This window comes from Opisthocomus hoazin, chromosome 2 (assembly GCF_030867145.1).
Source record: "Opisthocomus hoazin isolate bOpiHoa1 chromosome 2, bOpiHoa1.hap1, whole genome shotgun sequence".
In the NCBI taxonomy this organism is placed as follows: Eukaryota; Metazoa; Chordata; class Aves; order Opisthocomiformes; family Opisthocomidae; genus Opisthocomus; species Opisthocomus hoazin.
In genome coordinates, this window is record NC_134415.1 from 54,855,299 (window position 1) to 54,875,963 (window position 20,665).

Here is a 20,665-nt window from a genome sequence, read left to right on the forward strand (position 1 = left end):
CCCATTTTTTAATGCTGGAGGCATAGGGCACAGCATAGCTTACATCTGTGTACACCATCCCCAGCTAGGGTGATCTTTTCCCTCCTGCCTACCAGAAACAACCTGTCCAGTGTCACCACCCCAAACCTGCCTGGGCGTTGTGAGGACTGTAATAACAGGAGCCAGGCGAAACAGTACTAGGGAGGGTGGTAAAGATTAAACAGTGTGGATATGGAACAGTGCTTGAGCCCATACACAGTCCCATTTAGTGTCTCAGGACAGATGTCACCCATGCAAGTTGTCACATGCCCTTCGTTCACGTGCACTTAGATCTACCAGCAGAACTACATGCATACTCACTCCCTGCTCCGTCCCCAGTGAAATGGAAAAAACCCTGCTGCAAAACATCTTAAAGAGATCATGCTGTCCACTGTAGGACAATACTTCACTTACTGGTTATACAACAGAACAGCCAAGTGACACTGCAGGTTTTCCAAGAGAAAGAGCATCAATTTACCTTAAAAGTGGAGCTACAACCTTCTGCCAACATAACTAACATATCATAGAATCATAGAATCATAGAATGGTTTGGGTTTGAAGGGACCTTAAAGATCATCTACTTCCAACCCCCCCTGCCATGAGCAGGGACATCTTCCACTAGATCAGGTTGCTCAGAGCTCCACCCAACCTGGCCTTGAACACTGCCAGGGAGCGGGCAGCCGCAGCTTCTCTGAGCAACCTCTGCCAGTGCCTCACCACCCTCATGGTGAAGAATTTCTTCCTAATATCTAATCTAAATCTGCCCTCTTTTCTTTTAGAGCCATTCCCCCTTGTCCTATCGCTACACACCCTTGTGAAAAGTCCCTCTCCATCCGTCCTGTAGGCCCCCTTCAGGCACTGGAAGGCTGCTATAAGGTCACCCTGGACCCTTTTGTTCTCCAGGCTCAACAGCCCCAACTCTCTTAGCCTGTCCTCATAGGAGAGGTACTCCAGCCCCTCTGATCATACTCGTGGCCCGCCTCTGGACCCGCTCCAACAAATCCATGTCCTTCTTATGTTGAGGGCTCCAGAGCTGGATGCAGTACTCCAGGTGGGGTCTCACAAGAGCGGGGTAAAGGGGCAGAATCACCTCCCTCGACCTGCTGGCCACACTTCTGTTGATGCAGCGCAGGAACTTATGAACACAATAACTGCATTGGTCTTCCTTGTTACTCTCCCCAGCATGAAACTACACTGGACAGAATCAGGAGAGGGAGTAAAGCACATTTCCAGGATGCTTTATGCACTTTTTGTTGCATTTAATTCAGTTTTGGTTAACCCAAGTTTTAGCTGTTAACAAACGCATCAGATATGTGCACTGGTGAGCAGCCTGTGTGCAGGTGGGTGCAAGGTTTAAAAGCTATCAGTGCAGTGCAGTGCAGTGAGGTCCTAGAGCATTAACACGGGCTACTTCCCTGCTTCTGATGTAAACCAGACCTGAACAGAGATAGCTAAACAGTTTAGTTGCAAATGGTCAAAGGTCTTGTCTTTTCTTGGCTGCGAAAGATGTTTATTGCAAAGCAGCAGTCCCATTTGTGATTCACGGCAGTTCCTAGGTACGTCGGTTGTGTTAACTTAACAGGGCTTGTTATTAATAGACCTTTAAAATATAACGTTACTTATCACCTCTGTTTCCCTCCAAGGTTCATCATTTAGTTTAGCACTTCATAAAACTCAGAGGGGTCACCGAGGACCCCTCTGGGCAAAAATTAACTCAGTGACAGCAGCCTGCTCAGGGATTCCCTTCAGAAGCACTAAATGAGCTGCAAAGTCATTACAGTCTGGATTAGAAAAAGGGGTAATAAAACCTGTCTGCAGAAAATTTGTGGGCAGAAGTCTTTGCCCATAGATATTTTTTGTCCAGATCCACACTTTTGATGCTGAACTGTACTGAACTTCTCCAGTCCTCCATCATTGTTTACACCATTTAAGACAAGCTAATTGTTTACAGGGTGGGCAAACAGGGAACAGCATGAAAGGACCTTATGCAACCGTGGCTATGGGAACACGACATAAATCACCCCCCTCCTAGAAGAAGCTGAGGACGTCTCCATTGCTTAAGCACACGTTTACTCATTAGCATTGTCTAATAAATTCTCATTAAATAGCTGCAAAGTGTTCGTGAGGCAAGGCTGTGATTTGCAGCAGCCTCTGCCCCTGGGAGCAGGGCAGGAGGCAGAAGACAGGGTGGGCACACGAGGGCTGCTGATGGGTCTCAGGACCACTCTCAGCTCCCTGGGTGCGGGGCAGCTGCACGTGAACCTCTGCAATTTCAGTCTGGGCAGCTGTGATTCAGAAATGCCAACTCGTACTGCAACTGCAGTAGTAGTAATAGGTCTGCTTCCTATTTGGGGCACAGCATTATTCTTTAGTTATTAGATGCCTGAAAGAAATCTGCCCTGTTGTGTCTTCTTTGCATTGTCTTATTCTACACCCCCAAAGCAGTATGCAAGCGGTCATCTATATCCAGTATAATTTTGAGTTAAGGTTCTCTGGTTGTATATATATGAGGAGAGGACAACATTGCTTTCATAATGTGTAGGCCTCTGAAAATAATGGACAAAGGAATTATCGCCTACCCCATACAGTGCACTGACAGACTCTAAGTGACAGACTGAAAGGGCCATAATCTAAGGCATCAGCTCTTGTATTTCGAGCATGTCATCTACAAAACAAAACAAAACAATGACAGAGGCCAAAACAGGAGACCCAACGTTTCTTCAGAAGTGGCATTTTGGAAACAAAGGTTGCGATACATGCCTTGACAATTTACAAAATTTATTAATTATTTCTTTGTGAGTTTTGAAAAAATACTTCAGCTGTTATTTAAGCAGCAGTGGAGGGCGAAGCTTTGGAAAGCAGCTGAGTTAGATATTTTAATGAGCTGTAACATACAAAGATGCCAAGCTTGGATGATGTTTTAGAGCAGATCAAATAATTTCACTTCTTTCAGAAACTAGCCCTCTTTGTCTTATGCCTGTTCTCTGCTACCTTCGTTTCCATTTACATGGGGATTTTTTCCTGGGGATCACCCCCGAGCACCGCTGCTTCAGCCCCGGGGTGGCCAAGCTGAGCCAGCACTGTGGCTGGAGCCTGGAGGAGCAGCTGAATCACACCGTTCCCGAGTGGGGTGGCCATGGGGCCGGTTTCAGCAGCCACTGCAGGAGGTACGAGGTGGACTGGAATGCGATGGGCGTCAGCTGCACCGATCCCCTCGGCAGCCTCCTGAGCAACCAAAGCACCATCCCCCTCGGTGCCTGCCAGGATGGAGTCTACGACTCCCTGCAGACCTCACTCATGTAAGACTCAGGTAAGACACAGTTTGTCCAGAAAAATCACTCTTGCCTGCACACCTTGAAGATAGAAGATGCTGGATTGGTAAACTTTGGTTTTGGTGCACAGCCTGAGCCTGACTGCTAATACATAGCCAATATCAGGATTTGCTAGGGACTTAGAGCAAAGATTTAAACAGATAAATAATGGGAAATAATTGCTTTTCCTGGGAGGATAATACTGCAAGCTTGCCATCAGTCAGACAACAGCTATTCTCATACTTCAGTATTCCAGTTACCAAATTCAGGGTAATACCCCATAGCCCAAATTGAAGAATTTCACACTTGGGTGATAATCCAAACAGATACTAACATACAATGAACAAGCAGTAGAAGATCGGACTAAATTTTTCAGATAATGAGTTAGCAACAGCAGCGTTCTTTCCCTACAACTTACGCTATCTAAACCAGGTTAGTTTAGAAAGTGAAGAGCTATGCAAACCAGTGCTAACAGTCTAAAAGCCATGTAAGCAACCTGAAGCATAAGAAGAACCTCAAGAGAGATCTCTTCTACTTCTCCTCCAGTCCCAAATCTCTATTAATTATACCTAAACCATGCCTAGCAGATGTTTCTGCAACCCATTTCTAAAAAAACTGTGATACTGGATACTTCACAGCTTCTTGAGGCAGGGAATTCATATTCCCTTGATCCACTATCATCACCCTTACAAAGCAACTCCACTTTGTGAGAGATGGGTCAGGGCAGAGAAGGCCTCTCCCAGCCATTCTCCGCATCAGCTGAGGCAGGGAAACTCCTCTGAGCTCTTTGGTATGGCCCCAGTAAACTTCTCCGGGTTAGAAAGAGATTAAATAAGCAGCCAAAGACATTCGTGATTCTTTCTGGGCTGAAGTCTAGCTACACCTGAATGAATATTTCCAGCCATAGTGAATTTAACACCAGTTTGTCCTCCTCCCCTTGCTGGATGTGTGTTGGTAACAGAATCACAGAATCACAGAATCACAGAATCACAGAATGGTAGGGGTTGGAAGAGACCTCTGTGGGTCATCTAGTCCAACTCTCCTGCCGAAGCAGGGTCACCTACAGCAGGCTGCACAGGACCTTGTCCAGGCAGGTCTTGAATATCTCCAGAGAAGGAAACTTCACAACCTCCCTGGGCAGCCTGTTCCAGTGCTCCGTCACCCTCAGAGGGAAGAAATTCTTCCTTATGATCAGATGGAACTTCCTATGCTTCAGTTTGTGCCCATTGTCCCTTGTCCTGTCGCTGGGCACTACTGAAAAGAGCTAGGCCCCATCCTCCTGACACCCACCCTTCAGATATATATTTCATATATTTGTAAGTATATATTAGGTCCCCTCGCAGCCTTCTCTTCTTCAGGCTGAACAAGCCCAGCTCCCTCAGCCTCTCCTCATAGGGGAGATGTTCCAGTCCCCTCACCATCCTCGTAGCCCTCCGCTGGACTCTCTCCAGTAGCTCTTCATCTTTCTTGAAGTGGGAGCCCAGAACTGGACAGAGTACTGCAGATGAGGCCTCACTAGGGCAGTGTAGAGAGGAAGAAGAACCTCCCTGAACCTGTCAATTGTGAATCAAAAGCAAGTTACAGAGTACCAGTTCACTGCAGAGAAAAGTCAACCAAATCCTGGGCGTTTTGCCAGTGCTGATGGGGATCAGGACAGCCACCTCTCGGCTCCTCTCTGGCAGGGGTAATGGCAGCCCCGCCACATCTCATGCCCGGCACTGCTTTCACGCAGCAAGATAATACACGGTTAGGGATGGGCCTTGGCATCTGGGAAGGAAGTGATGCTTGAAGGGTCCTCCAAACCTCAAGCCGATGGGTGGGAAGGAAAGAGTTTTTAATTTGTTCATTCAAAGTTTCTCTCCCTTTCTCACCCTCCTTATGTGTCATTGTGCAATCATTTTCTAGCTTGTAACTTTTCCACAAGGTTTGGAAAAATCCAGACAAACTGTATTGCAGATGTCAGTGTAAGAGCTTAGAGGATTTCTTTTCTGGAGCCTGTAGTCTAGCTGCGTGTCATCTGTTTTCTTCCTCCTCGAACAGCCATGGTTTATGTTGAATGTTCCCATGTTTCTAACTGCCCTTGCCCTTGCAGATTAATCTGGTGTGTGAGAACATCTGGAAGCTGGACCTCTTCCAGTCTCCTGTGAACAGTGAGTTTTTTATTGGCTGCATGAGCATCAGCTACATGGCAGACAAGTATGTGGTATGTAGACAGTTGTGAGATGAACTGTTTCCTCTGGTTATCTCCTTTCTGCGCATCGCTGAAGAACATCCATGATTCAAAGAGGAAATTAACGCAATTAAAACTTGGTTCAAAAGGCCCATGTGTCACTTACAAAAGGGTGGATGGTGATTCCTAAGCCCTGCTTTCAAAGGCTGTTGTGAGCCAGGAATCCACAGAAATGCGATGGTGTTTCTCCACTTTTACAGCCTCTCAATGGCTCCATGGGGAATTTGGACATCCACAAGTAAAGACAATTTGTTTTCTTTCACAGTGGCAAACTGTAATGCAAGCTCAGAGTTTGAGATGAAATTTTAACTCTCATGCCAAGAACTATTTGCCCATCTTTGTGATAAATTTGTTTCATATTAATTTTAACAGCATCCAGATGGCCACAAATCAGTTTCAAAATATGAGAATTTTTCTCAGAAACAGAAATAAAAGCAGTTGCTCCTTCCGAAATTTTATTTGGTCCCCCTTTTTCTCACTTGGCTCTGTATGTAGCCGGATCTAGACCTTATTATCCCTCATCTCCTCTTTTCCATCACAAATGTCACTGAGCCATATATCTGCTCAGTGTTTGTTTTCTGGCCCATCTTCTAGTGAATTTGAAAGTGCTGCGTCTTTTTTCCCAGAAGTGACACTCAGGCAGTGACTCTACAGCTCATGGGAGCAAAGGAGTGGATATGTAGCAGCCACTCATCCAGGCATGACAGAGCATGAAACAGCGGTGAGCAGATGCCACAATCGTCAGAAGCGCCACTCTTCAGATCACCTTTTCAGCATAGAGGTGGATTAAGTAATGATATTCACTAGCAAAGGCATTTCTTGGCAGAGTCTGGCTGTGCAAGCCAATAGAAACTAGAGCTCCCAAACCCATAGCCATTTATATCTGAAATGCTCTCTCTCTCTGTCAAGATACCAAAGGATCTTTTTACCAAGGCTTATTATCAAGCAAAAGTATGAAAAGACATGAAGGAGTAGGATATCGTTGCTGCTAAGATAAAGCACATACATGTCATAGCGTCAAAGGGTTTTTCTACAGCTCTGCTCACTGTCATCCTGCCCCAGTTCACCGTGGTCCTAAAGCACTGCAAGCAGGCAAGAGCAATGAAAAGTCCCATAGCCACAGAGAGTTGCGCTTAGGGCAAAACCAGTCCCAGAATCCACAAATTTAGCAGAGGAAATGGGAAAAAGCCCCATGAATTTAGTGTTTCGTGTATTTGAGATACTCATCCTCTTCTTGTCAGACAGCCTGAGTGCAGCTGGAGTGCTAGTTTGCCCCTGCATGAGATTGGTGCAACTCGCTGTACTCGGGAAAACCCCTGCAAATGTTTTAGGTGCTTCAGAGGAGGTTTTATAAGCTCTTTCCAAATGTGATCCTCTCTGAGGGATTAGACCTACTCATTTACTTGATGGATCTCTTGGCACACATCCAGGCACTGACTTTGACACTCGAGAGTCATAGGTGTCTTGGAAATGGTACCCCTGTGTTCCCAGAGAGCTCCCTGAGGTCAGTGCTAACATGCAGCATTGCAGCTCTGCCATTCAGAGCTGGGGCACTGGGAAAGGGCTTTTGCAGGAGAGGGCTCCTCTCGTGCTCTGATGAGGCTCTTTTGGGCTGGACTTTAAGGCAAGTCAAAAATGTCTGTATGTCAGACTTACGACAGGAGGAAAGTCTAAGCAATGTGATCCGCTGACGTTATTGTGGAGAACAGAAGGCATTTATTTTGGCTGGCATTTATTACCATGCTATTTTTGTTAGTGGAGATTGACTAATTTAATGGGTTTTAGAAATCATACTTCTAACTGAATATATATCTCTGTCAGCTAGAAAACAAATGCCTTTCCAGTGTTCCAGTAAGCTTGTTCCTTATGGAAACAATTTATTTCTGACTATCAGTGAGTCACGGTGATATAGGGAATGACAAATCACAGGGATGTACAAAACCCTGTTCAAGAAGTCCTCAATAGTCTGCCAAGGTTGATGAGAAAACAGGTAAAGATCACAGGTATTGAACAAGATCCTCATTAAAAGGCTATTGTAGCTTTGAAAGATGGGCTGAGGAGCCATATCAGAGCATTCCTTGAACTCATTAGCTAAGTCATTAACCAGAAGTGAGCAACGACCTGAAAACACAGGACAGGGAAGTCCCCTGAACTTCCATTGAGATGAAAAATATTACAAAGGGAAGAGCAGATACAGACTCCTGCTCAAAATAAATAGAGAAGAGAGGGACAGGGACCATCTCCTGCCTCTTCAAACCCTTTGGCTTGCCACCCTACCCTGCTGGCAGCCGAGCCACTCTCTTCTCTTTTCTTCTTTCCCTCTGCAGGTTTGGCCACAGACTCTGCTTCCTGGTCAAGATCCTCGTCAATGAAGTCTCGGGGTTCTCACAGCCTTTGCGCCGAGCTACACCTGGACAGTGATCTTCCATCTGATACAGGGAGTGCCCAGCAACATGGGAACATGGGCCGGCCGACAAGCTACGTCCTCAGTTAGGGCAGCTTGCAGTGACACCTTCTGGGCAGGAAGCCCCTGTTTAGCAGCAGGGCTGACCCACGCAGGTGTCATCTGATTTTTAAGGAACCATGTGTAACAAGAGAAGTCACCGTGCTGTTTACTGCCAAACTGCACCTCTTTGCTTAAATGCAAGTGTTTATGACCCAAATTTGCACCAGCTCATAGATGTAAATGGAATAATTGGGAGGTAGCTCTGAAAAATATGGAGTATTTTTACCTGGAGAGGCACAGGCCAAAATGAAGGACAAGGTCTAGAGATGAGAACTAATTGATAACACTGTGAAGACATATGACACTTTTCCGGGAAAGGCAGCAAGTGGTGCTGTGAGAGATAACACTTGTGTTTCACGACCTTGGTGTCAAAATGATTTTTGCTGTGCACCACATGCTTGGTGGGTAGGGAGGCTCCATTCCCAAACTGTACGGGAAGAAGGAGACGAAGACAAGCAAGTGCCAGCTGTCTATTTATTTTCCCATTTAGTTCTTAACTAGAAGACGTGGGAGGAAGAATGCAACCATTGCCCCGTGTTGACAGGTGAGGGTCTGACACCCTTGAAGGCAGGGCCAAAGTCTCCCGCTGACCAGCAGAGGAGGAAGGGTCAGGACTTGCCCTGTGATTTACACCAAGGACCCAGACCTGCTCTGCTTTCCCATCCAAACCCACACCTGCGCATGATAACGCAGCGGTACAGCAAAGGACAGGGGGTCTACATGGTTTAGCTGACAGGAGATACGTTCCCCAGGTTATCCAAACCAATGTCTTTTTGCTCCTACAACTCTTCTTTGCAGTTGCAGAATTTGTTGGCTCAAACTACCAGAGGGCAGTGAGCATCACTTACCAGCTTGCGTTCGGCTTTAGACTCCTTGTCCTCACTGCCCCAGCTTACGCACTTCCACACTGGAGGTGCCTCCAGCTCACAGTCACTGTGCCAAATTTCTTCTTCCTGCTCTATTACTGGTAAGTGCCCACTCGTACAGCTCCCAGCAGTGCTGAGCCACACTGATAAAACCAGGGGACTGTAGGTGAGAGTTAAAGTTTCTCTGTAGGGGTCAGCTGTAGTGCTAAACTTAGGATTTCCAAGACAACATCGGATGAGATCTGGCATTTTTTTGTTCCCTCTGCCCAAGAGTTTAGTCTCAATCACCTAAGAGCAAGGGACTGCCTGCAACCTGATCAGGTAACAGATTTGGAAGGGGTTTTTGTTTGGTCTTTTTTTGAAAGGTTATGTTTAACATGGAAGAGCTTAAGGATCAGGTCTACAGCCGTTCTTTTCTATATCCATGGACTACTAGCCATTTATAAAACACGGCAAGAGAATTTATCTCAGACTAATGTTTCCAAACCATAATAAACTAGTTTTATCCTTAAAAAAAAAAAAAAATCAGGCTATATTGTCATTTAAGTGAAGCACAAATCAGAGTGCAATCACTGACAGCCACAGCTACCACTGAGTTCAGTATGGCTCATGGATACCAATACACCGTAGGATCCTAGCCTAAGAAGCTCAGTTCCATTTTCATTTTCTGTGTACCAGTAATGTGCATTCTCCTTCCCCATAGCTGTCATGCTTATGTGTGTTGCAGGTGTCTGCCTAAGTCTCCCAGATGGCTAAAAGCTCAAAAGCAAAATGACAAAGCTATGGAAGTTATTAAGCACTTTGCCAAGGGAAATAACAAGCAGCTACCTCCCTCTTTCCAGGTGACTACACTGCATTTGCTCAGTATATGCAGACCTCACGGAAAATAATCTTATGAGTTTAGGATTGTTATAGGTTTAAAGCAGGGAGCAGCTTGGTGACGAAAAGTACTGCAGTTCCCTAAAACAAACACAAGTTTTCTTCTCTTTAACTGCTTAAGAACCTTGCAGAGCAATTTAGAATAAAAGGCTTGAAAAAACAGCCAGCAGACAAAAAAATTTCTGCCTGTAAGTAGTACCAACAAACAGTAAACTCACCAAATTTCATGACTGAATATTCGAGAACATCCTTTCTGATTATTTTTTTTTATATGCTGCTTCATGCCATGCAACAGTCTCATACACATGGCTGCACAGACATGAAGACTATCTATACACGCTTTCATGTTTCCTTTCCCCAAAACACTCTGGAGAAGTTATTTTGCCCTCAGTTACTTAACTGGCAAATGAAAACCCTCATCCTCCCATTAATCTAGAGAGAAATATTCATTGTAGTGCTCACCACCTTCTCCCTTGCCCACTGTAATCTGTTGTCCTGTCACTTGTGCTCCCAGAATCTCAACTCCGAAGATGAAAATGGAGAAAGCTTCACCTCTGGACCTGGCCAGCACACCTCAGATCAGAAAACACATGTTCATTTTGATGTACAGCTGGTAAGGGAAGGCTCTTGCAGCCCAGATGGAGGTGTGTGATTTCATGCCCTAAATCGCCATCATTGATTTAAGCCTGTTTTGCTCCTGACCAGCTGCAAATCTCATCTCTCTGCATAAACTCTCTCCCAAAGCATTTGCCTTCATTTGCACTCTGTTCTCTGCCCAGGTTCACAAGCTCTGTTCCCTACCAGGGGCTCATCACGCACATGGGAGTAGCCACTGGGAACATGTATCTGGATTTCCTGTAGTCTGTGCTTGTCGAGTTCCCAGTTGCCTTCATCCTCATACTAACACTGGATCGCATTGGCTGTCACTACACCCGGGTTGCGGCAAATGTCACGGTGGCTGGTGGTTCTTGCCTTGTTACAGTGTTAGTCCCAGAGAGTAAGTCATGAAACCTTCTCTGTCAGCGAATTCTCTCCGTCTCTTGGTTATTGCCCTGGAAAATGGAAAACAATCCTTGCTAAGCTGGCCCATGTCAGCATTGTGATGTAATGAAGACCAATATCATAAAAGTGAATGTATGTCCCACCATCAGCATTTATACCAGCTAATGAGAGGCTGGAGAAATGGGGTGAATTACTTTTCCAAAATGGCATCAAATCAGATGGTAAGTCTGCAGGTGCTAGATCACAAGTCATGCCATGTTAAATCCACAATTTTTGCCTGGCCTAAAAATTGGATTTGAATGCACAATCAGGGTGTTCATCCAAAAATCCCTGTGGTTTTTGTTTCTGAAAAGGAAAAATATATGGGCACGGGCACAGACTTAAACACCATCTGGGTACAGTAAGTGCTTTCTGCTATCTACCGTGCTGCTGCCTTGAATTGTAGGTTGTTGAGCAACCACGGTGACAGTCACTTGGCTTTTGTTTAGCTAACCATTTGCTGCAAGGCCATAGTCTGAAAGCAATGTGTCCCTTAGGGGCCACCGAATGAAACATCTTGCATTTTTCTTTATGGACTACAACTAGACTGAAACCACAGACATAACAGTGCCAGATAGCTCTCAATTCACAGGGGCACGAGGGCAAACCCACAAAACGTTATGGAAAAATGTCATAGGCAAGAACCCCAAAGAGTCCAGACAGTGGAAACTCATTCTAACAAGCAACTGGGGAGTGCAGGGGCTGTGCAAGGGACTGCCGAGTTTTGCTGGGAGAGCGCAGCCGTGGGAGTCCGGCTGCCCGGCAGCTGCTGCCTGTGCCAGGGCACGGGGAGCAGCAGAGCCCGGGTGAGCACCTTGCGCCGGGGACAGGCATGGCCAGTGGTGACGCTGCTGCCAGCCCAGCTCAGCCCAGGGTTTAAAGCCCCACCAGGCTTGCCAGCAGAGACCCTGGCCTTCCCCACTTGTCTGTGTCGGCACCACCAGCCTCAAGCTGAGCCGCCTTCAGAGCCTGTAGCCCGAAGTCCAAACCTCTAGAAAAGGGCTATTTTTCACCCAACCCAGCTCTGCAGGAGCGGCCGTGCTGGCAGAGCCCCAGCGGGGAGGCAGGGACGGCCCAGAACCCCCCCGGCCACAACTGCTGCCAGCCACATGTGGCAGAGGCTGGTGTCTTGGCTCTGGAGAGGCTCTGCCTCCACAGAGGCAGCTACGGGTCACCAGAACGCTGCCCAGGGCTTGATGCGTCCCTCAGCTGGCTGAACGAGGCAGAAACTCAATGCCTCGAGTGTGCTAATAGCTGTAACATCTGAAGCTACCATCCAAGGTCAGTCTGGGATCTAGAAGCCCACGTGGCATGCAGAGGTGTGCTGGACTGACTCTACGCACAGGGCTGGGATATTCACTTGTTTGCAGAAGACATCTGTAGCTCCAGGTGTGAAAGCAATTGCAGGGCACACACTGAGAGACAGCGAGGCAACACAGACTTGTCCCAGCCTGAAAGCCATCAGAAGCCTCTGTGCAGAAGTATGGAGTATCTTGCTGACAAGCAGACTTCAACTATCAAACAATGCAGCTGCCCCCTGTTCAGTTTTATCACAGGCAAGAAATGGTATCTTGCATAACCTTTTGGTTAATGCACTGGATAACCCAAACTACTTTGTATCATTGATTTTTCCTCTCTGTCACAGCAACCTAGCAAAGTCTCCAGGCGTTATTTCCTTGAATCACAAGACTACTTCATTATAAATCTTTTGTTAAGTGAAACAGAACACCATCTTGTGCGGTCCTCTTGGCCTTTCATGACAGCAAACTTACTGTTTCCTTAAATTAAATCTTTAACCTTGTTTTATGGCAAGAGCAGAAAAAAAACATAGTTTTGCATTCCAATCTTAATGTGCACAATGTCTTTCCAGCTCTTGGCTTAAAAACACCGCAGCTTGCTTGGGCAGGATGGGAATTACCATGTGCTACAAAATTATTTGCTTGGTAAATCCTGAGCTGTATCTAACACTTCTCAGGTAAGTGCCCCATCTCCTTTTAGCTGGTAACAGCCCTGGGTGTTTCTCCGGGAGTGACTGCGAGAGGCCGACTCCAGGCTGTGGGTGCAGCTGAGGAGCCTGTGCCTCGTGCACTGCCCTGGAAAAGGAGTTTGCATATATCAAATACCCCTTGAAAAGGTGGAGGAGAGCTACTGCGTGGTGCAGCAGAAACCCACCGCCTTCCCTGGCCAAAGCCCCTTCCCCGCTTTGGAGCCCAGCACTGAGGCAGCAGGTTTCTGAAGGGATGCACAAGAAACCTCCCCAGACGCCCTCCAGCTTCCCCTTCCAGTGCACTTCAGTCTGTCAGGTGCTTATTAACATCTCTCGTCCAATACAGGGCTAGCCTTAATGTCTCATCTTGCCTAACTCTTTTCTGCCTCACCCATTTCATCCTGTGGTATTTGTCCACAAGGGAATGCTCTGCCTGTTCTTTCTTTTGATTATGTTCACCACGATGGGTCCCAGGCCTTTCCAAGCCCCTTTCTAGGATGTTACCTGAGTTTTCCTCCCTGAGGCTTATGGCCCATCCCTGCTCCCATGAGCTGCAAATCCCCAGACAGAGTGTTGACCCCCTCATCCCACCCCGCTCCCAGATGCTGCCCGCAGCAGGGCTGGGCGAACCCCCGTGGGACTTGCCAGGGCGCTGGGGTGCAGAGCTGGATGAGGCATCCCCGGGCAGAGCCGGTGACACACGTGTGCGCATGTGTGTGCACGCCTGTGTGTGTGCACATGCTTTGCAGGAACCTGTGAGCTCTCATCTACTCACTCACATGCAGTCTCAATGGGACCATAACGCCGTGCCTTGTGTACAGACACAGCTTGAGCTGCCCCTGGTCGTCTTTGGTAAGAGAGCTGCGAGACGGGTCAGTTGGCCACAGCCTAGATGAATGAGTTTGGTGATCCATTTCCTGCCTTTAAAAACAAAAAATGTAGGAGATGTATATACACATGTGCACACATGTAAGATACAGCTTGCTAAGTCTGCTTCACCTGAGTGTTTGGAAGTTGTAGGTAAGTCACCCCTTAGCCCTTTCTGCAGCGAATGGGACCCTGCGGTTTTGCAACAACTCTTTCAAGCTTGGGCTTCCTCCTGCTGAGTTCTTGCCAAGGGAGGAATGTCTTTGGGTTCTGCCCCTCTCATCTGCAGCGGGGTTATGGGACCTGAGATCCCAGCAGGATAGCTTCTTGTCTCCCTACACAAAAGTCACATTCCGACTTTTGTGGGCACCTCAGAGGGCCCAGGCTGTCAAGGATCCCATGGCAATTTAGGATGACAAAGCAGCACGTCAGCTCTAATGTTAAGGCTGCTATTCTGAAAAAAAAAGGCTGCCTTGAATGTCTGCTGCTGCATGTATTCAAATCGGTGTGCCTGCACGCACCATCTGCCCTGAGTATGGTTACAGCAGGGTCTAAAACTAATCAAAGGTGAAACTGGCCGGTGGGCTAGTAGCAACCTTTTGTGCATGTCCTAATCTAGCCAAAAGTGGGGATGACAACTAGCCAGTGTTACCCCAGTCCCACGCCAGCTGGAGAACCAGAGCCAAAACCTGTTTCCTTTGCGTTATGTGGACAAAGCAAGGGAGCAAGACCACCTCTGGGTCCGCAGCCCAAGGTGGCTTTCCAGACCTCAGATACACCTCAGAAACACGATCAATGAGAATCACATAGAGAAAAAGCCAGCGTTATTATTGCTTTGAGGAGTCCTTACTCAATTGTCAGGGCAGCTCTGTCTCAATGCAAATTATTTGGTTATTTGGAATTAAACTCAGGTATGACCATTGCACTGCCTTTCTGATCCTTGTTCTGTATTTGCAGCTGCCATTCTTTTAATTGACAGTGGCTTGGTTTTGCTCCTACCTGAGATGAAGGGAAAGACTCTGTCTGAGACCACTGAAGATGCAGAAAATCTGCACAGGTATGGCATTAAGCATCTTCCTGGAGAGCAGAGCAACTCTCCTTTACATCTGCAAAATCTGTCAGAAAAAAACATTTATTGTACATCTCCAAGGATCTGTTGGGTATTGGTGTAGACTTACAAATACAGTGGATGGCTGGTGGGTAACTAATCTCCAGTAGCAACATCAGGCTCTGGGCTCTCCTGTATGATCTGACTAGAATCCACTAACACCTTACAGGAGAGCCAGGCAATAAGACAAGGCATGGAGGATGGTTTCACAGACCATCTGAAAAGCATCTGTTTGGTCTTGTCTCTCATTGGACAGTGAGTGCAGCTGCTCTGCCTCAAGAGGTGTCTGTCAGCACAGGGAAATGCATTCTCTCTGCCACAGCTGGCTGCTGCCAGCAGCCAAAGGTGGCTTTCAAGGTGGAGAACAGCTTGGCACAGCGGCAGGAGCTTTCAGCAGCTCGTTCAGCCATTCTATATGCCCAGGGAAGGTGAGGCAGAGGGCTGAAGGCACGGCTCCTTGCGGAAAGGCGAGCAGGTTGATGGCATAGAAACCCTACTCAATCAGGCTCTCGTACCTGTGCAAAGCAAAGCTGGGGAACACAACCCTCAGTCACACCATCCTCTTGAATACTTAGTGGTCCCATCTAAGAGTCTGTGGCAGACAGTTGTGCCCCACGTGTGCCCAAGGATGCTCACAGCCCTCTCTCCCATCTGCAGCTCTGCCAGTGAGGGGACCGCTGATGTTCCTGGAGAAGCTCACACCTGATGGAGACAAAACTGGTTGATGTGTGGTTTTAAATTTGGGGAGCAATGCAGGGAATGTGCTGTGGTTTCAGTGCTTTATCTTTCTGGCATGACTCGCACCTGCTGGAGCAGCTCCTAGGTGAGGGTAGGAGCTCCATGGGCACTGAAGGAGCCACTCAGATTTGCTGAAGTTGATGCAGAGCCAAAAGGCACTTGGACTGGTAAAAAATTGGGTGTGGAAGAAAAAGGACCCAGCCTGGCCGGAAAGGGATGGCAATGTAGCACCAGGTAGAGTATGGAAAGGCTGCCTCTAAGAAAAGTTAGGAAGTCCATAAGAACCACATACCCAGACACTACTTTAGAAATCCCCCAGAATAACAGTTTTTACAGCAGGAAATGCCAGAGTTAAAGTTGATAATGCTCCCAGTGTGACAGGATTTCCAGACAGCAGCACAGCTGCAACAAGGCCACAGAAAGTCTCCAATTTACTCCTTATTCTGCTGCTCTTCAAAATAATCTAACCTCATTTGAAACATTGCCAGTGATGAGACCCTTTAAGCCTGGTTTTCAGTGAACCTAAGCATATGGATTATTCGGTGGATCATGCTGTTAGCCACCAGGAGCATCATCTGCCTTTTCCTCTTTCCTTCTGCAGGCAAGAGAAAAGCAAGGAAAAAACGATTTATCTCTATGTTCTGACTTCTGAAGCTGCCCCCAAGTAAGGACCCATTTTGCCCTGGATCTGCCTTTGCAGGGGCAGGGAGGCAGAAAGGGCCAGCAGAGCAGTCGTAGCAAGCCCAGCCCTCCACCCCATGCACAGGGGACGAGCCAGGCCAAAGCGGTGATCTCTTCCCCATTGCACTCTCCCAGCTGCCAGCAGTCTATGGCTGTCTGCCCGCATTTCTGCTTCAGTCCCTCGTGGACTGTTCTTCCGCGAATTTTTCTGTTTAGCCTCTGAACACATTGATGCTTCTGGCATCCCAGGGCATCTGGGAGCAGCAACTCGTACGGCGTGAGTGGGAAATTCATGAAGGAACAGTTTCTTCCGCTTATTATAAAATTAAAAATCTCATAGGTCATTTCTGTAGCAAGTGGGAGTGCATCCATGAGCCCAGTTCACCTCCTCCAAGCTACACCTGATTCTGCATGAAAGCAAGCACGTAGACAGTAACTGATTTATGATTACAATTTCCCCAATACCCCTTAAGATCCCGGTACTGTTGGTCGGTCTCTGGCTCCCAAGACCCAGCAGGCCGGCATCCTGAGGCTGCTCCTGCTGCTCAGCAGCGAGCACTGCCACTGTCAAGCTTTCTTTGGGAGATCAGGGCATTCAGAGGCCCCTCTTTCCTCCCAGTTTACTCCTCTTCTTCCAGAGAAATAGGCACTAAAAATAAGAAACTTCTAAGCCCAGACTGGCTTTTAAGCTTTGGCATCCCAGACTTTGACTGGATATTAGGCAAGCTGGAAAACGAAAAGGAAGGCAAAGAGGAGTTGGCAGCAGCGAAGCCTCAGGAAGTGGGGGGCTGCGTGCAGCTACAACATCATTAGGGATCAGTGGCAAGGTGGGGGGAGAAAGCCCCATCGCAGACACCCACTGGGAGCAGCATGAAAAAGAACAGGACACCGTGCACTGCACATTAAAGTAAATTCTTGTTTGTGTTTATGCGTGATTGTTTTCCTAATGCCATGAGCTTGGTTTTTTGTATAGCCAGACTCCAAAACAGCTGTAAGGGATACGGACTGATGTAAGGGGGAAAGATGAGCCAAATAAAGGGTATGGGTTTCTAAGTACATCTCCTTCAATAACGTCCTGGAAAATCACTGCTCTAGTGCTTTTGAAGGTTGAAGGGTCCTCTCCACAGCCCTTGGGAAGCACTTAAAATGTGATTTGCGTCATATTTATCAACTTGGGTATATATTCTGCATTTCGGTTTGTCTCCTGACCAGTCCCAGTTCTGGGAAAAGGACAAACTTCTTCATACTTTAAAACATTTACAGAATATAGGATGACACAGTGCCATACAGTAGAGATGGGATTGGAGCAAGTTGCAAACAAAATCTAGCATTGTTTTGATCACACAATAAACAGAGGAGCTTGAAACCACACAAGCTTTGTACTGGCCTGTAGGATGTGATTTTCTGCCAATTCATGAAAACACACACACAAGAACACCTTCACAAAACAACCATATCAAAGTTACAGCTTGCAGACAATAAGCCTTAGTGAGTGTCTGATACACCACAGAGCTTTTGGGCTATTTGGTGGGATAAAATTAGCACTGGAGTCTCCAAATAGCAGCTATACTCCTGTGGTGGTGTTTGCATATTGATGCTGACAGGAACAGTGCTTAGAAAGTGCCACCCTGGACCACATCTGCAGCCAGGCTGTCCATCAAATGACACCTGGGAGAATGCCAGAAACTTCGTCAAAGTAAAGAGCAGTTCTTTCCAAAATACAGTTACTGAAGGTTGGAGGTATGCTGAAACTTGGAGTTTTTATGTTCTCTGTAGGCACAGTCCTTATACTGTGGTTTTAAGTAATTGGTTAGGGGACATGGTCTTCCTAAAAGGCCAGTCTCACTTTCATTAACCTGGACACAGCCATGTCCAGGTGCTCTCTGGTTTGCCTGAGCCAGCCAGCGGCTGGGCCCTGAAGTGCTCTTCCCAGGCTCCAGGGACAGCCCTGCCACTGAGCTGGTTATGCTCCAGCAGCTCCAGATAAGCTTCAGCTGCTGTTAATGGGAAGGGAAGCTGGCAAACTGTTGTTTTATCTGAGGCAGGATGTTAGACAGCTTGTCTCGTACCCTGGAGGAGATCCACTCCTACCACGCGCTCAGGACACAAAAGCTCTCTGCACTTTGAGACCAACCATGTGCAGCTGAACCAGATTTGACCTGTTTCATTGGCTTCCCAGCTCCAGGAAGCAACACATGAATTGACAAGGTCACCAGCAAGGAAATCGATGAAGCACATTTGCCCTCGTGCTCATTAAGGTGTCGCCAGAAGCAAATGCTGATGTAACATGTAGGTGACAGGGAAGCGAAGGCACAGCAGAGCTTGCCACCTCTGCAGCTCCTGCTGTTGCAGTACCAGTGCTTTTGGAAAAAAATGCCATCATGATGGGCAAGGGTCTTGAGAGTCAGCTTCTGTACTTACTCATTCATCCCAGTGTTTGCTTTGCTTGACTTCTTGCCTTCTCCCCCATTTTCTTTCTGCAGAGTTTTCAGCAGGTTTCGAATCAATGAACCACAGTAAAGACAGCTGTTCTGCCAGACTTCTTTTGTGGCAGAGCAGAGACTTCTCTGCAACCACAGCAGGACACCAGCTCTACAGGACACATAATTACATCCCCACCGTCCCTCTTGCCTGTCTTAGGACCAGATTGTTCCTCTCCGATTCTGAATTAAATATTAGTTTTGCAACTGCCTGGGACTAAGTCATGTCACTTCAGATCTGACCTTACCTTCTCAGAGCAACCTTATCAAGGCCTTGCTTCCCTGCACAACATGCCTCCCTGCCCTGGAGGGCCTCACAGCAACACTGAACGTTAACTGGGGCTCAGGCCAGTCGAAGTAAGGGCAAGATCACCGTACTGCCACACTGGGAAGCAATCCTGGGGGAATTTCACCCTGCCCACAGGAGTCCAGCACCACTTTGCTCAGCTGGAAGCTCTCTCCCTGCAGCTGACCATTAAAGGGCACCAGTATCTTGTGCCCTGCATACCACATCCTTATTGAAAACAAGCGCTCACCAACAGTGTTAGGGACCAGCAAGACAGAAACTATGAAGGGGAGACATAGTACCATTGTACCCATTTGTCATGGTTTTGCCACAAAAAACCCCACACAGTTACTCTCTCACTCCTTCCCCCTTCCCTGGTGGGATGGGGAAAAGAATACAAAGGAAAAATGGCAAAAACTCATGGGTTGGGATGAGAACAGTTTAACAGAATAACAAAGTGAGAAGAAAACAACAATCAATAATACGGATAAACGCATATACAACACACAGTGTTCTCACCACCCAATGCTCAGCTTGCTCCTGAGTAGCAAAACCCACTCGTTCAGCCAGCTCCTCACTGAAATACTGAGCTTGGCAACATATGGTATAGAATATCCCATTTGATTGGCTGTTTGGGTCAGCCCAGCCAGCTTGTTGTGAAAATTAACTATCCCAGCTGAACCCAGGACACCATTTTACTCTGCAACAGCAAGACTGTTATGGTTGCTAAGTGGAAAGGACTAGGAGGCAGACCCAGTGTTGCCCCAGTGCCCCCTGAGGCACTGGACCCCTGGCCAAATCCCAGCTCAGGCTTCTCCAGGTTGCTAAGCCTGAGCCCAGCCGACTCTAAAGGGGTGCCCCTGTAGGGCTGTCCCCTCCAGACACATAGAGACACAGCTCTGTCCTGGCCCCAGCCCTCTCCTAAGCCTCCAGTGGCTCCAGGGCTCTCAGTCCCCTGGCAGTTGTAATGCTTTTGCCAACACCTCCCCCCCGCCCCGACTGGAGTCTCAACATAACATTTTTAATAAAATTCTGCATGTCTATGCGTGCACACATTTATAATTCTATAGAGACGTAGGAAAATAGTTTCGTATCAAAAAAAAGTATAGATTATCCACTATGAAGATGATATGAAGACAAGCACGTTTAGTGGTTACGCATTAAAATGTGAGCAAGGCTATTGCTTTATGGAGGACTATGTGTCTTTCTTCTATGTACCCCTTTTCATACTCTGGAGTTTCAGCATGGCCATCTTTGTGAGTTTGAGGATAGCCAACAAAATCCCTGACAAACGCTACTGTACAAGCACACAGGCTCACATGAACATCAGAACACACAAGGGCTAGCAAAGAAAAAAAAATCTGTGCAAATCGTAGCTAGTCTTAAGAAGACAGTATGAGATTTGTGGTCATCTCTGTCTCACAACAGAAGTAAACCTCTGTTATATTATGCTGCCCCTTCATAAGACAAAACAACAAAGTCAGACTTCACCGAGGCTTATAAAGTTTTGTTGGGATGGACCCCACCATCCCCAAGTTAAGATTTGCCCCCATGTTGATGTCCACACAGCTGGTATTAGAAGTTTCTGGCTCTGAAACATATTTATATTATGGTGTCCAGAGAGAGAAACAGCTATACTGTAACAGGGACAATGCCATCAGAAACCC

At 47.2% G+C, this 20,665-nt stretch overlaps 1 pseudogene; it reads left to right on the forward strand.

Annotated features, from left to right (window-relative positions):
- Positions 1 to 2,917: 2,917 nt before the first annotated feature.
- Positions 2,918 to 16,219, forward strand: LOC104334711 (solute carrier family 22 member 2-like; annotated as a pseudogene).
- Positions 16,220 to 20,665: the final 4,446 nt, after the last annotated feature.